At 43.9% G+C, this 14,034-nt stretch overlaps 1 protein-coding gene across 6 annotated transcripts in view; it reads right to left on the minus strand.

The window, feature by feature from the left end:
* C18H16orf46 (chromosome 18 C16orf46 homolog) overlaps positions 1-9,730 on the minus strand; it is a 32,305-nt gene extending 22,575 nt beyond the window's left edge. For 2 of the 6 annotated variants that reach the window (XR_002002975.4, XM_019011379.4), the window contains exon 1: positions 8,874-9,391. The gene's annotated coding sequence lies outside the window, so the exon portion shown is untranslated. Of the gene's footprint in view, positions 1-8,557; positions 8,682-8,873 lie in introns of those variants that run through there. The other 4 variants (XM_063700355.1, XM_004058045.4, XM_055366747.2 and 1 more) reach the window with 4 other exon arrangements.
* Positions 9,731-14,034: the final 4,304 nt, after the last annotated feature.

A 14,034-nucleotide genomic window follows, 5' to 3' on the forward strand; every position in this document is an offset into this window, starting at 1 on the left:
GCATACCAGTTGAATACAGCAAAAGGACATGTTTTCTGTTGTGTGTTGTATAAAAGTTAAAATTGGGAAAGAGGGGGAGAAATCAGTGTAAACTGAGAACAATGAACATTATCTCCTATTTACAAATAAGTAACACTGCCCAAAGGAAAAACCTATGTGGAAAGAGACCACCCGACCAAGAACATAAAGAAATTTCCAAAGGCCTGGTAGCTGAAAAGAAGTGAAGGGATAGCAGAAGAAATGACCATGCCATATAGTACAGAAAGGGCCTTTGTATTTCTTTGTATTTTTTTTTTTTTTTTTGAGATGGGGTCTCACTATATTGACCAGGCTGGTCTCAAACTCCTGGCCTCAACTGATCCTCTCATTTTGGCTTCGCAAAGTGCTGGGATTACAGGCATGAGCCCAGCCTTTCTTTGTAATATATATATATATATTTTTTAGACCAAGTCTCGCTCTGTCACCCATGCTGGAGTGCAGTGCCATGATTCCAGCTCACTGCAACCTCCGCCTCCTGGGTTCAAGTGATTCTTGTGCCTCAGCCTCCCAAGTAGCTGGGATTCCAGGCGCATGCCACCATGCCCGGCTAATTTTTTTTGTATTTTTAGTAGAGACGGGGTTTCACCATGTTGGCCAAGCTGGTCATGAACTCCTGACCTCAGGTGATCACCCGCCTCGGCCTCCCAAAGTGCTGGGATTATAAACATAAACCACCGTGCCTGGCCCTTCACATTGTTTTGATAAAGAAGGTAATAACGTGGCTACTTTATTTTAATGAAAATGAGGTTAGAAATGGACTTATAAAAAAATAGAATTCTGATTTTGTGTTTGCTTATTTTTGGTTTATGTCTTTTTTGCCCCAGATAGGACTCAAGCTGCCAGGCTCTTTTTGAAGAAGGCTTCAGTGGGTACACTTGAGTTAGGAGGAGTACTGTCTGTCAGTCTCGACTACCTAGCATTAGTCAAGACAGGCCAGGATAGGCTGCAGTAACAAGCAGCCCTATTTCTTTTCCAGTGGTTAAAAAAACACAGGCTTCTTTCTAACTCATGCTGCAGGTTCATTGTATGATGTCTGGGACTCTGTTCCACATTGTCCTCACTCCTGAACATGAACTGACAGAGGCTGCCTGTGTCGTTGGAAAACATAGCCAACTGTGATGCAGAGTGTGATGGCAAACATGGCTCTTAAATGGTTCTTTCTGGAAGTCACTCATTTGACTTCAGTTCACATGTCATTAGCCTGGAGCAAATCACAGACATTGCCTCACTTTAAGGAGAAGCGGGGCTAATACTTCCTTCTATATCTCCAGGAGGAGTAAGAAGCCAGATTTTGGTGACTGATCATACTGTTTTGGTACCACATTAATCTGGTATCATTAGAGGTGAAATACAAAGAAAATAACCCATATCTACTGTGAATGTCACTACCTAAAATGTCGACATTTATCATCATTGAAAATAGAATCCAGACTCCTTGGACCATTTCCTGGGAATGGGAAGTCCTAGATTTTAGGAAGATAAGACTGGACTTAAAACATTATAATGCTGTTCTTAAAACCTTTTTCACCAGGCGTGGTGGCTCACGCCTGTAATCCCAGCACTTTGGGAGGCCGAGGCGGGTGGATCACGAGGTCAGGAGTTCAATACCAACCTGGCCAAGACGGTGAAACCCCATCTCTACTAAAAATACAAAAAAAATTAGCTGGGCATGGTGGTGGCCGCCTGCAATCCCAGCTATTCAGGAGACTGAGGCAGAGAATTGCTTGAACCTAAGAGGTGGAGCTTGCAGTGAGCCAAGATCACGCCACTGCACTCCAGTCTAGGCGACAGAGTGAGACTCCATCTCAAAAAAAAAAAAAAAACCTTTTTCAAATTTTTGGATTCTAAAGTTTATATGAAAACACAAAGCCCCAAAAATAGATTGAAAGGTTAAAGAAGAAGTTGTAAGAGTGCACTGATGAATACTGAGATGATATAAATAGGAATCTAGGGCAGGATTCTTTACATTGACAAGCCAGTTTTAGAATTTATTGGGAAAGGCAAAGGAACTAGAATAGCTGAAACATTTTGAAAAGGAAGAATTAAGTGGAAGAATCACACTACCCAGTTTTAAGAATTACCATAAAGCTACAGTAATCAAAGCAGTATGGTTTTAGTGAATGAAGAGACACATAGGTCAATGCGCCAGAATAAGGAATCCAGAAATACATCCCCCCCACCAAACATGGCCAATAGGTTTTTTTAAACAAAGGCACACAAATAATTAAATACAGAAAGGACTGTCTTTTCAACTAATGGTGTTGCAACAATTAACCGTCTATATGAAAAAACACTTTACAATGGATCATAAATATAAATCTTAAAACTGGGCAGCTTTTATTTGGGGGTTTCCTGTTTTTTATTTTCACTTATTTATTTATTTTTGAAACGCAGTTTTGCTCTTGTTGCCCATGCTGGAGTGCAATGGCGTGGTCTCGGCTCACTGCAACCTCCGCCTCCGAGGTTCAAGCCATTCTCCTACCTCAGCCTCCCGAGTAGCTTGATGATCTTATAAGTCACTCTATAGTTTCACTTCTATATAATAACTTATAGTCATGTATAGTTTCACTGCTGGACTCAACTGCTTTATCAGCCATTGGGGTCAGCCCACATTCAAGAGGAAGGGGCACAGACTCTTCTTCTGTATGGGAGAATTATCAAATAATTTTCATGTCTTGAACCACCACGCCATGCTTTTCCGACTCCAGAGTCCATGTGTACTTCTTTTCACTATATGGTGTGGACATACTTGTTCCTGGGAATCCAGTGCCAATCAGACAGCGGCGATATGGTGAGTTATATTTGTTCTGACCTCGTGAGACTCTGTCCAGCCCCACTAAGAATGAAAAGAACATTCCTACCTGGTTCCTGATACGACTGCTCCTTACTAGAGATCACTGTATTCAGAATGCCAAAGCTCCACTCCCAGTGTCATGGGGAAGCTCCAAGTGGCCCAGTCAAACATGGCAGGTTATCACTAACCAATAAGAGCGACCAACTATCTGTGATCAAGGCTAAAAAATGCCAGAGAAGAAAATCTAATCGCTGCAGGAGAAGAGAAGTCACTATATTGGAAATGAACACTTCCAAGACAAAGAAACCCTGGTTTCAATTAAGGTACAAATGCTGGGAAAAGAAAAGTCAGTGCAGGCTGCTGCAGTGGCTCACGCCTGTAATCTCAGGACTTTGGGAGGTTGAGGCAGGAGGATCACTTGAGCTCAAGAATTTGACAACAGCCAGGGCAACACAGAGATACCCCATCTATAGAAAATTTTTTTTAATGGCCAGGCATGGTGGTGTGTGCCTGTGGTCCGAGCTACTAGGGAGGCTGAGGTGGGGGATCGCGTGGGCCCCGGAGGGAGATCTTGTCTCTAAATAAATAAATAAGTAAATAACCCCAAAAATAAAAAAAAATTAAAAAGTCAATGCATAATGTAACTGGTACATATACTGAGTCTCTAAGAGAATAACTCATTAGTGGTACCATCTTATAAATGAGAAAAAAAATGCAGGAAGGTGAGGAACATTCTGGGATCACTGTGAGAGACAGCTACTGCTGCCCAAAGAGCCACTGTCTTTGCCTACTTTGCAGCCTCTGTTGCAGTTGGGTTAGAGACTTGTGACTAGCCTGGTCAACAGACTGTGAGTGGAACTAATGTGTGTCACTTCCTGGGTGAGGCACTGAATAGGTAACGTCCTCCTTCAGTTCTCTCTTCTCCTCCCACAATGACCCTGGGGGTCACATGTTGAGTTAGCGGCACCACAGAATGGAAGAGGCCTAGATTGTGAGTCACAGCTTTGAGAAATGTCCCCATAAACCCTCATCAGACTATGCATGGATGAGAAAAAACTTAATGACTCCAGCCATGAGATCTGAGGAACTGCTTGTCGCTACACCAGTCTGTCCTATACAGGTAAGTACAGTTACTGAGATTGTGTCAGAGCTGAGATTACAAGGCCAGGTGGGACTCTGACTCTGAGGGGTTGTTGGTGTAATGATTATACCTGATGCAAAATAAATAAATAAATAAAAAAGAAAAAAGAAACTAGCTATAACATACTTTTTATTATTATTTTCTTTGAGATGGAGTTTCACTCTTGTTGCCCAGGCTGGAGTGCAATGGTGTGATCTTAGCTCACTGCAACTTCTGCCTCTGGGTTAAAGCGATTCTCCTGCCTCAGCCTCCTAAGTAGCTGGTATTATAGGCATGCGCCATCATGCCAGGCTAATTTTGTATTTTTAGTAGAGATGGAGTTTCTTCATGTTGGTCAGGCTGGTTTCGAATTCCCGACCTCAGGTGATCCACCAGTCTCAGCCTCCCAAAGTGCTGGGATTATAGGCGTGAGCCACCGTGCCCATCCTAGTTTTTATTTTTTTATTTTTATTTTTATGTTTTTGAGACAGAGTCTCACTCTCTTGCCTAGGCTGGAGTGCAACTGCATGATCTCGGCTCACTGCAACCTCTGACTCCCAGGTTCAAGCAATTCTCAAGCCTCAGTCTCCTGAGTAGCTGGGATTACAGGCGTGCGCCACCATGCCTGGCTAATTTTTGTATTTTTTTGTAGAAACAGGGTTTTGGCATGTTGGCCAGGCTGGTCTCCAACTCCTGATGTCAAGTGATCCGTCCGCCTCAGCCTCCCAAAGTGCCTGGCCAATTATAACATACTTTAAAAAATAACTGGATGAAGAGTTACATACTAAAGGGAACTAGCTATTTAGTCCTCTAAATTATAGGTACCGTATAGGAAGTCACATGATGCTAGCAGAAAAGGACTAGTTTCAGGTAAAAAAGGAAAATACAGTTGCTGTTTCACAATAGGAAAATATAAAACATAAAGTATTTTACCACTATAGAAGGGAACAGATGTCTGTAGTTATTACCCTGTGTAAAGCCAGATTGGTATGTACCATAAATTCAGGCTAAAAAGTGCCTATTAGAGATTGAAAGTCTAAGGAACACAAGCTCCATGTCTTTGGAAGACTAAAAATATGCTTAATTCAAAGATACAACTCTGATTAGAGGCAGAATTAATAGCACATAAGGTTAATTTATGGTCATGGAGAGAAAAATGGGTAAAAATACCTACTGCAATAAACTCTTCTAGAATGTTCCTGAAAGATAACGTGGTAGGAAGAATTCTACAAATTCTCTCCCCTCAAGATTTCCCACCCTAATCCCTGGGTGAATAGGATGAAATATAACATCCACAAATATGTTATATTATTTGGTAAAAGGGACTTTGCAGATGTAATTATGGTTATTAACCAGTTGACCTGAAGATAGGATATTATTTTGGATAATCTGGGTGGCCCTAATCAAATGACATAGTCTTCTAAAACAAACTTGTCTTAGCTAGCAGCAGCAGAAGTCAGAGATACAAAGCACAAGAGGAATTCAATGCATTGTTGCTGGCTTTGATAAAGTGGGGGTCACATCCCAAGGAATGTGGATGGCATTTAGGAGCTGAGAAAAGACCCTGGTTTACAATGAGGAATTAAACAGGGATCTCAGTTCTACAACTTCAAGAAACTGAATTCAGCCAACAGTCTGAATGATCTTGGAAGTGGGTTCTTCCAATAAGAGTCTAGACTGGATGACTTAGGAGATCTTAAACAGAGAACAAAGCAACAACAGAAAACTAATACAATAATAATTCAGCTTAAATACTTCTGCTTAAGTACTTTCAATGACTGAGTGCTCATAACTTTACAGGATTTTTTTTTCTTTCCATTGGAAGCTCTAAACATTTGAATGATCTCAAATTAAGTCATCCGCAAGCCTGCAAATTTTGTTCCTCAGTTCTTGGTATTCTTCTCAAACGCAAATCTGAAAACATCTGAAGACAGCTATCATTTTGTCAGATACAAATCTCAAGTTCCTCATCATCTTAAGAATGCAAAATTACCTGTCTCTTAAAATGTGGTGCCTAGAACTGAAAGCAATACCTCAAAAGTGGTCTGACTAGAAGTGTCTACTTTGAAATCTGACTCCTTTTGATCTGAAATCTACATCTATTAATTAAACAAAGTTACTATATTTTTTAAAAAGTATAACTCAATCTTTTTTCTTTCTTTTTTTTTTAGACAGAGTCTCGCTCTGTTGCCAGGCTGGAGTGCAGTGGTATGATCTCGGCTCCCTGCAACCTCTGCCTCTTGGGTTCATGAGATTCTCCTGCCTCAGCCTCCGGAGTAGCTGGGAATACAGATGCGCGCCATCACGCCCAGCTAATTTTTGTATTTTTAGTAGAGACAGGGTTTCACCATGTTGGCTAAGATGGTCTCGATCTCTTGATCTCATGATCGGCCCGCCTCAGCCTCCCAAAGTGTTGGGATTACAGGCATGAGCCACCACACCCAACCCTATAACTCAATCTTGATTAACACTGAGCTTGAGGTGAACTACAACTTCCAGATTTTTTTTTTTTCACATGAATGGCTAAAAATTCCTGTCTTGTTTACTCTGTAACCATGCTGTTGATTTTCTTTTCTTTTTTTCTTTTTCTTTATTCTTTTTGTTTTACTTAGATGTAGACTCCAAATGCATCAATCAGATCCTTGTAAAATTTCCCCTTCTGTTTTTGGACCATTATTAAACCTGCTTAGATAGTTCGCAACCTAACTCTGACTTCCCACAGTTTGACCATTCCTTCTTGCTTGATGACTCCATTAACTTGATGAGGATGCCTTCTGTATCTCCATCTACATCACGGATAAAGACATTGAGAAGGATGGGTAAAGGATAATGCCCTCTGGGTATCCCTTTCACTTGGACATTTGCTAATTATTCAACTAGCTGCAAATTCACCTTCATCTTACTCCCTATACAATGACCTGGCCTATGTTTCTAAATCTTTTCTACAGGATTCCAGATCCATCCATTTAGATAGTCTTTTTTTTTTAGAGGAACCTACCAAGAGTTATAGAAGTTGATGTCTCTCTCTCTCTCTTTTTTTAAAACACCTATTGCCTAGATCAGGGATAAAGAATACATTCTGGCCAATCACGGTAGCTCACACCAATAATCCCAGCACTTTGGAAGGCTGACGCCGGTGGATCACTTGATGTCAGGAGTTCAAGACCAGCCTGGCCAATATGATGAAACCCCATCTTTACTGAAAATACAAAAATTAGCCAGGCATGGTGGCTCACGCCTGTAGTCCCAGCTACTTGGAAGGCAGAGGCAGGAGAATCGCTTGAACCCGAGAAGCATAGGTTGCAGTGAGCCGAGATTGCACCACTACACTCCAGCTTGGGTAACAGGGTGAGACTGTCTCAAAACAAAACAAAAAATATTCTGAATTGTCAACTCCAAACTAGTGGCTACCTAGAGTGTTGTACTGAGAAGGATGTTATGACCTGACTATAGCAGGAAAAATTTCTGGGGTTGATTAATTATGTCTGCCAGAAAATAGAGTGTGCCACATGTTTGCCAGTCTGTCTATATAGTCAGATTACAAATATCTTACTGTAGCTTCCTATACCTGGTTGACAGATTCCTAATCCATTAAGGGCAGGGGAATGCTGACGGACCAGGAGAAACCAAGGCCCAGGGTATTAAGTCAAACGCAAGCTGTTTATGTCAAAAGCAGATAGATGGTAATCTCTCAAAACTCCTTATCACCTTGCCCCAACTTCTCATTGGCTCTCCACTGTGCCACACACCCTCATCTTCCTACAAGCTATAGGTTTAAAGGAATCTTAAATTCCAACCAGGGAAAGATGAGTTTCTGGCAGCCTCATTTGGAGTTTGAGTGAACGTTCTTGTGGGTCGGGTCCTTAACAGCCTATGCTGAATGAAGGAATAATCATTAGAAATATTGTTAGCCATGGCAGAAGTTAAGTTTCTTAATACAGGACCAATCTTCACTTACATGAACCAGTTAAATAGGTCCTGAAGACTGACCTGGGCATCCTGATCATTTGTGACACAGTTTCTACAGGAAAATGAGTTGGGAGTCGCATTTACAAACACACTGGAAGGAGCTGAACCTTTGTCTCAAAGTTAAGCACCCGTGCCACCCAACTTGCACAATTTGTTCATATTTCCAAGAGTATAAATTTTATCCTCCTTGTTAATTATATGTGCCTTCTGCTTATTATATGCCTACAGGTCACAGGAACCTCAAGTATTTCACAGAATGATGCCAAGGAGCGCAGTTTCTACACCATCCCTCCAGATCAGACCACATCTATTCCAATCTCAGTCTCAAACTCTTCCCCTTTTTCAACTCACATTAATGAATTCACTAAGTACCTAGCACTGAGAATAAAAAGTTAAAGCAGCATCCGTCTTCCCTGCTCTCACACAGCTTACAGTCCACAGCAAAGCGCAAGTCATCAAACACACGCGCTCCACCTGCCAACCCTAAAGCCCAGGCGCATCACGCTCGGCTCCACCTCTTCATCTAGCCCCGCCCCTTCCTGCAGGCCACACCCCTTTCCCTATCAGGCTCCTCCCCTTATGCCATAAGCCTTTTTTCCTCATCTAGCTCTTCCCCTTCCTCCGCCAGTTCCTACCGTGCCACAAAGACGCCTGCCCTTCTTTCAAACTATCCCATTCAGAAAAGCGTTCTGGATTGCCCCTTCGAATTCCTCCCCGTCCTCCGTCTACCCGCCCTTAAAGGGTTCCGCTCCCAACGGATCCTCCTCAGGCCCCGCCCCCTCCCCAGACCCCGCCCGCTCTGGGGAAGCCCCAGCACATAGTTCCTCTGCCTTTCGCTCCCCCCGTCAGAGGGTCGCTTCCTTTCGAACGAGGCAGGGACTCTCGCTCTGTCGCCTTTGGAGTGGTCCCGGGCCTTACCCCAGGGGTGGAGAAATGGCCGCTCACACCTACCTGTGGGGCCGAGCGGATGGAAGGCCCCGAGACAGCTAGTCCCGGCTTACTGGCAAGAGCTACTCAGGTCGCTGCAGGCCGGGCCGTTGCCTTGGGTTACGACCACGCTGGGGGCGGGACCGCGGCGGAAGTGACGTAGCCCAACAAAGCCTAGCACTGGCGGGGCGGTTCGCGGCATCTCCTATCCGCTCCGGGCGCTGCTGCCGGAAGGGCCAGCGACGGAGGGTCTCAGATGGCGGGGCTGGAGGCCCACCCGGGCTCTCGGGCCGGCGAGTCCCGTTGGGGAGCCCTTGTGCCTGCTAGGATATTTAGCATATGCCAGGCGGCCAGAAACGTCCTCACTTTTCTCCCTCGGCCCTCTGGGGAACCGCCGTGAGCGTTTCCCACGGACACAAACTTAACAGGCCCAGAACGTCCAGGGAGGACGCATTGTGAACCTCAAAGAGCCCACTTACGTGACCGACAGCACCAGGCCGACGCGCACTCGCTGAACTGCTGGCCCGGAGCAGCACAGCTCTTAAGTGGGCACTGGCATCTTTTATACAAATAAAGGAAAGTGGCCCCACGTCCCTAAAACAACAGCTTGCTGAAGAGAGATCGCAAAGCATCCCCCACTCCAGCTCGGGTCTGACTCCAAAGCCCTTCTGCTTTAGAAAGTGTGACTATTTCTGCTGTAGAAAACCGGTATCTAGGCCGGGCGCGGTGGCTCACGCCTGTAATCCCAGCACTTGGGAGGCCGAGGTGGGTCTATCACCTGAGATCAGGAGTTTGAAACTAGCCTGGACAACATGGCGAAACCCTGTCTCTACTAAAAATACAAAAATTCGCCGGGTGTGGTGGTGGGCGCCTGTAATCTCAGCTATTTGGGAAACTGAGGCAGGAAACTGGCTCGAACCCGGGTGGCGGAGGTTGCAGTGAGCTGTGATGGCACCACTGCACTCCAGCCTGGAGAGCAAAACTCAAGTCTCAAAAAAAAAATTGGTATCTAACTTCTCTAGCACTGTGATTGCTCCAATGAGACGGATTCAGCTATAATTCTATTCCAACTTTTTTCATACGTGTAAGCTTAGGTACCTTGTTCACATAAATAGGAAGATGCAAATAAAAGGGGTTTTATTGTATCTCAAGCTAGTAAGTATTAACCAAAAACATTTAAATGTTTTATCAGTTGACAATTTGTTTTGGTCTTCCTTCAGATCTATTGAAAACAGCTGGGCACCGTGGCTCACACCTGGAATCCCAGCTGAGGCAGGAGGCTCCCTTGAGCCCAGGAATTGAAGGTTGCAGTAAGCTATGATTGTGTCACTGCACTCCAGCCTGGGAAACAGTGCAAGACCTTGCATATTAGAAAAAAGTTTCTGGGAAGTATACCAAAAGTCTTAACTAAGATTTGCTAGATGAATATTAATTAAATAACCTAACGGCAAGTACATGGGGAAGTTGGAGGATCTAGAACCTGACTTCCTTCACACCAACTATTCCTGCATTTATCAGGTAAAAGCCCGATAGCATGATTGAGTGGAAACATGAAGGGACAAGGGTTTGGCTAGTTATCTTTATAAAAAGTCAACATAGGAATTGAGTCAAGATACCAGAAACTCTACTTATAGTAAGATCCCAATTTGCAAAAACGGAGAATGGAAGCGTACAGAACTGTACCTTCTGCTCAGTTTTGCTGTGAATGTAAACTTCCTCTAACACATAAAATGTATTTTAAAGAAAAAAAGCCAGGAGTGGTGGCTTGCGTCTGTAATACCAGTTACTCACAGGAGAGGCTAAGGCAGGAGAATCACTTGAGACCAGCTTGGGAAGTGTCACAAGACCCCATATCTATTTTTTAAAATTAAAGGGGGATGGCTGGGTGCGGTGGCTCACACCTGTAATCCCAGCACTTTGGGAGGCTGAGGCGGGTCGATCACTTGAGGTCAGAAGTTCAAGACCAGCCCAGCCAACATGGCGAAACCCCATTTCAAAACCCTAATACAAAAATTAGCCGGGTGTGGTGATGGACGCCTGTAATCCCAGCTACTCAGGAGGCTGAGATGGGAGAATCACCTGAACCCGGGAGGTGGAGGTAGCAGTGAGCCAAGATCGCACCATTGCACTCCAGCCTGGGCGGCAGGAAAGGCCTGTTGCAGGGAAGAAAGAGGAATTTAATCCTGGTGTAAAGAAAGGAACCTCTTTAAGTATGGGAAGGAAGGTGTGATTTGGTCTGAAAGAACACAGTAAAAAAGACACGCTTGTAGTTAGCATAATTTTTTAAACTGTGCTCTTTTTAGTAGCCCCAGAAAAACTATAGAAATTGGAAAAATTCAGCAGCTGGGCGCGGTGGCTCACGCCTGTAATCCCAGCACTTTGGTAGGCCGAGGTGGATGGATCACGAGGTCAGGAGATGGAGACCATCCTGGCTAACTCAGTGAAACGCCGTCTCTACTAAAAATGCAAAAAATTAGCCGGGCGAGGTGGCAGGCGCCTGTAGTCCCAGCTACTCGGGAGGCTGAGGCAGGAGAATGGCGTGAACCCGGGAGGCGGAGCTTGCAGTGAGCCGAGATCGCGCCACTGCACTCCAGCCTGGGCGACAGAGCCAGACTCCATCTCAAAAAAAAAAAAAAAAAATTGAAAACATTCAGAAATTCTGATTTGCTGAGGAACTGATCTGAATGGCCAGCCTCATTTTCATAGTGGTATGCCCATGCAGAGCTCCCTAGTGGTTTATTAAAACCTAAAACTGGCCAGGCGCGGTGGCTTACACCTGTAATCCCAGCACTTTGGGAGGCCGAGGCGGGTGGATCATCTGAGGTCAGGAGTTTTGAGACCAGCCTGGCCAACATGGCGAAACCCCATCTTTACTAAAAATACAAAAATTAGCTGGGCATGGTCGTGGTCCGGGTGCCTGTATTGCCAGCTACCCTGGAGGCTGAGGCAGAATTGCCTGAACCCGGGAGGTGGAGGGCCTGGGCAAAAGAGCGAGACTCCGTCTCAAACAAAACAAAAAACAAAACAAAACCTAAAGCTAACGACTAAACTACCTGGGAGGTGATAGCAGAAAAAAAATTTAACACTTGCAGGGTAACCTATTCAGTTTCTCAAGTTTTAGTTACTAGAAAGCTTTCTTCAAAACTTCTATTAATCTGCTCTATTAATGCCAACACCATTCAAAAGGAATAAGAGGTCATGAAAATTAAATTCCCTGGATTCAGTCAATTTGGAGGGCCATTCAAAGCCTGTATTTTTGGCAGCACTGTGACATCAATGACAGTGGATTTGGCTCTGTGTTCTAAATAGTGGAAGAGCAAGTTGCCAAATGTTCTGCTCTTTGGAAAAAGAGGGGTTGTTACAGAGCAAGTTATGTGTGTCTTTGGCAGGAAAAGGGAAAAAAAAAAACTGCCCACCTTCTTCAGAGACTATAACCACTCATGGACTTTCATACTCTAGAATGGCCACTTTCGCTTCCCACCTTTATTTAGAACATTCAACCTCCCCCTCTTCCCTGAGATTTCCATTAAAATTTTTTTTTTTTGAGACGGAGTCTCGCTCTGTCGCCCAGGCTGGAGTGCATGGCGTCATCTCGGCTCACTGCAGGCTCCGCATGCGGGGTTCACGCCATTCTTCTGCCTCAGCCTCCCAAGTACCTGGGACTACAGGTGCCCGCCACCATGCCCGGCTAATTTTTTTGTATTTTCAGTAGAGACGGGGTTTCACCGTGTTAGCCAGGATGGTCTCGATCTCCTGACCTCGTGATCCGCCTGCCTCGGCCTCCCAAAGTGCTGGGATTACAAGCGTTGAGCCACCGCGCCCGGCCCCATTTAAATATTTTTATAGTAAAATTTGCTAAGGGACTGATTAAGAGTAGACCAGGAGATATGAAAATCATCACCACGACCACCCAACTATTTAACAAATTTCTTATCCTATCACCTTTCATACCTGTGAAATGATGGTAGTAATCAATGTGTCTAGAGAACTTTCAAAACTAAAGGGTAAATCTATGTAATTATTATTCATCCCCATCTATTTTCAAAGCAGACAGATCAATTAACCTGATTGACAATTACACAATATAGACAATCATCCAGGATACCTTGGATAGTTTTTTTTTTTTTTTGAGATACGTTCCCACTGTCACCCAGGCTGGAGTACAGTGGTGTGATCTTGGCTCACTGCAGCCTTGACCTCCCAGACTCAAAGTGATTCTACCTGCCTCCCAAACAGCTGGGACCACAGGCACATGCCACCATGCCAGGCTAATTTTTATATTTTTGTAGAGACGGGGTTTCACCATGTTGCCCAGGCTGGTCTCAAACTCCTGGGCTCAAGAGATCCACCCACCTTGGCCTCCCAAAGTGGTAGGATTACAGGCGTGAGCCACCACGCCTGGCCAATACTTAAGATTTAAGGGTACAAAGATATAGTTCAGCAGTGATATGGCTACTGGCAGAGGCTTGGAATGAACAGTTTCTTCAGCTGAGGAGCAGGAAAGATTTGTATGTTATTTACCTACCTACTTTCGCTAAGTCCTTATATTTGCTGTTTATTCACCACCAGAAGGTGGTACTATATGAATACTTCTCTTTTCCTCTAGTAACTGAGAAAATGATACAGGAGTTTATCTCCTCTTGCTCTGTGTGTATGTATATATATATTTGCATGTGCATATAGACCCCCCACCCCAATATTATCAGCATATTACAGTTGGTTAGCGTATGCTGTGTATTAGCTACTTGGAAATAACTTTTGGCACTCCAAATATGCTTAAGCTGCAAAGAATACTATCAGAGTCCATTATCTGAGCTCATAAAGCTTCAATCTTTGTCCACTTTTATTCCCACGACTTAAGTGGAAACCTGAACGTGGTTTAACTTAAAAACACCATGTGCTATACTGATCAAAACTTCCACCTTCCTTTGTCTTTCCTCTTCTTTCTTCAGACCTCGCATGATAGATAATCAAAGTTGGTGATTTATTTTTTATTATGTTAAAGGTGACAGATCTTGGCTTAAGAAAAACCAGATTTGTGACTAAAGAAAACATTTTCTTGGAGCTTTTCATTGTTCTGGCTTAAATTTCCTTTTAAAACGTAACTTTCCATAAGTTAAAGTTAGCACTTTCACAAATACTAGCAGAGTCACTAAATGAAATATTAACATCAAAACAAACATGA

This window comes from Gorilla gorilla, chromosome 18 (assembly GCF_029281585.2).
Source record: "Gorilla gorilla gorilla isolate KB3781 chromosome 18, NHGRI_mGorGor1-v2.1_pri, whole genome shotgun sequence".
NCBI classification, from domain to species: Eukaryota; Metazoa; Chordata; class Mammalia; order Primates; family Hominidae; genus Gorilla; species Gorilla gorilla.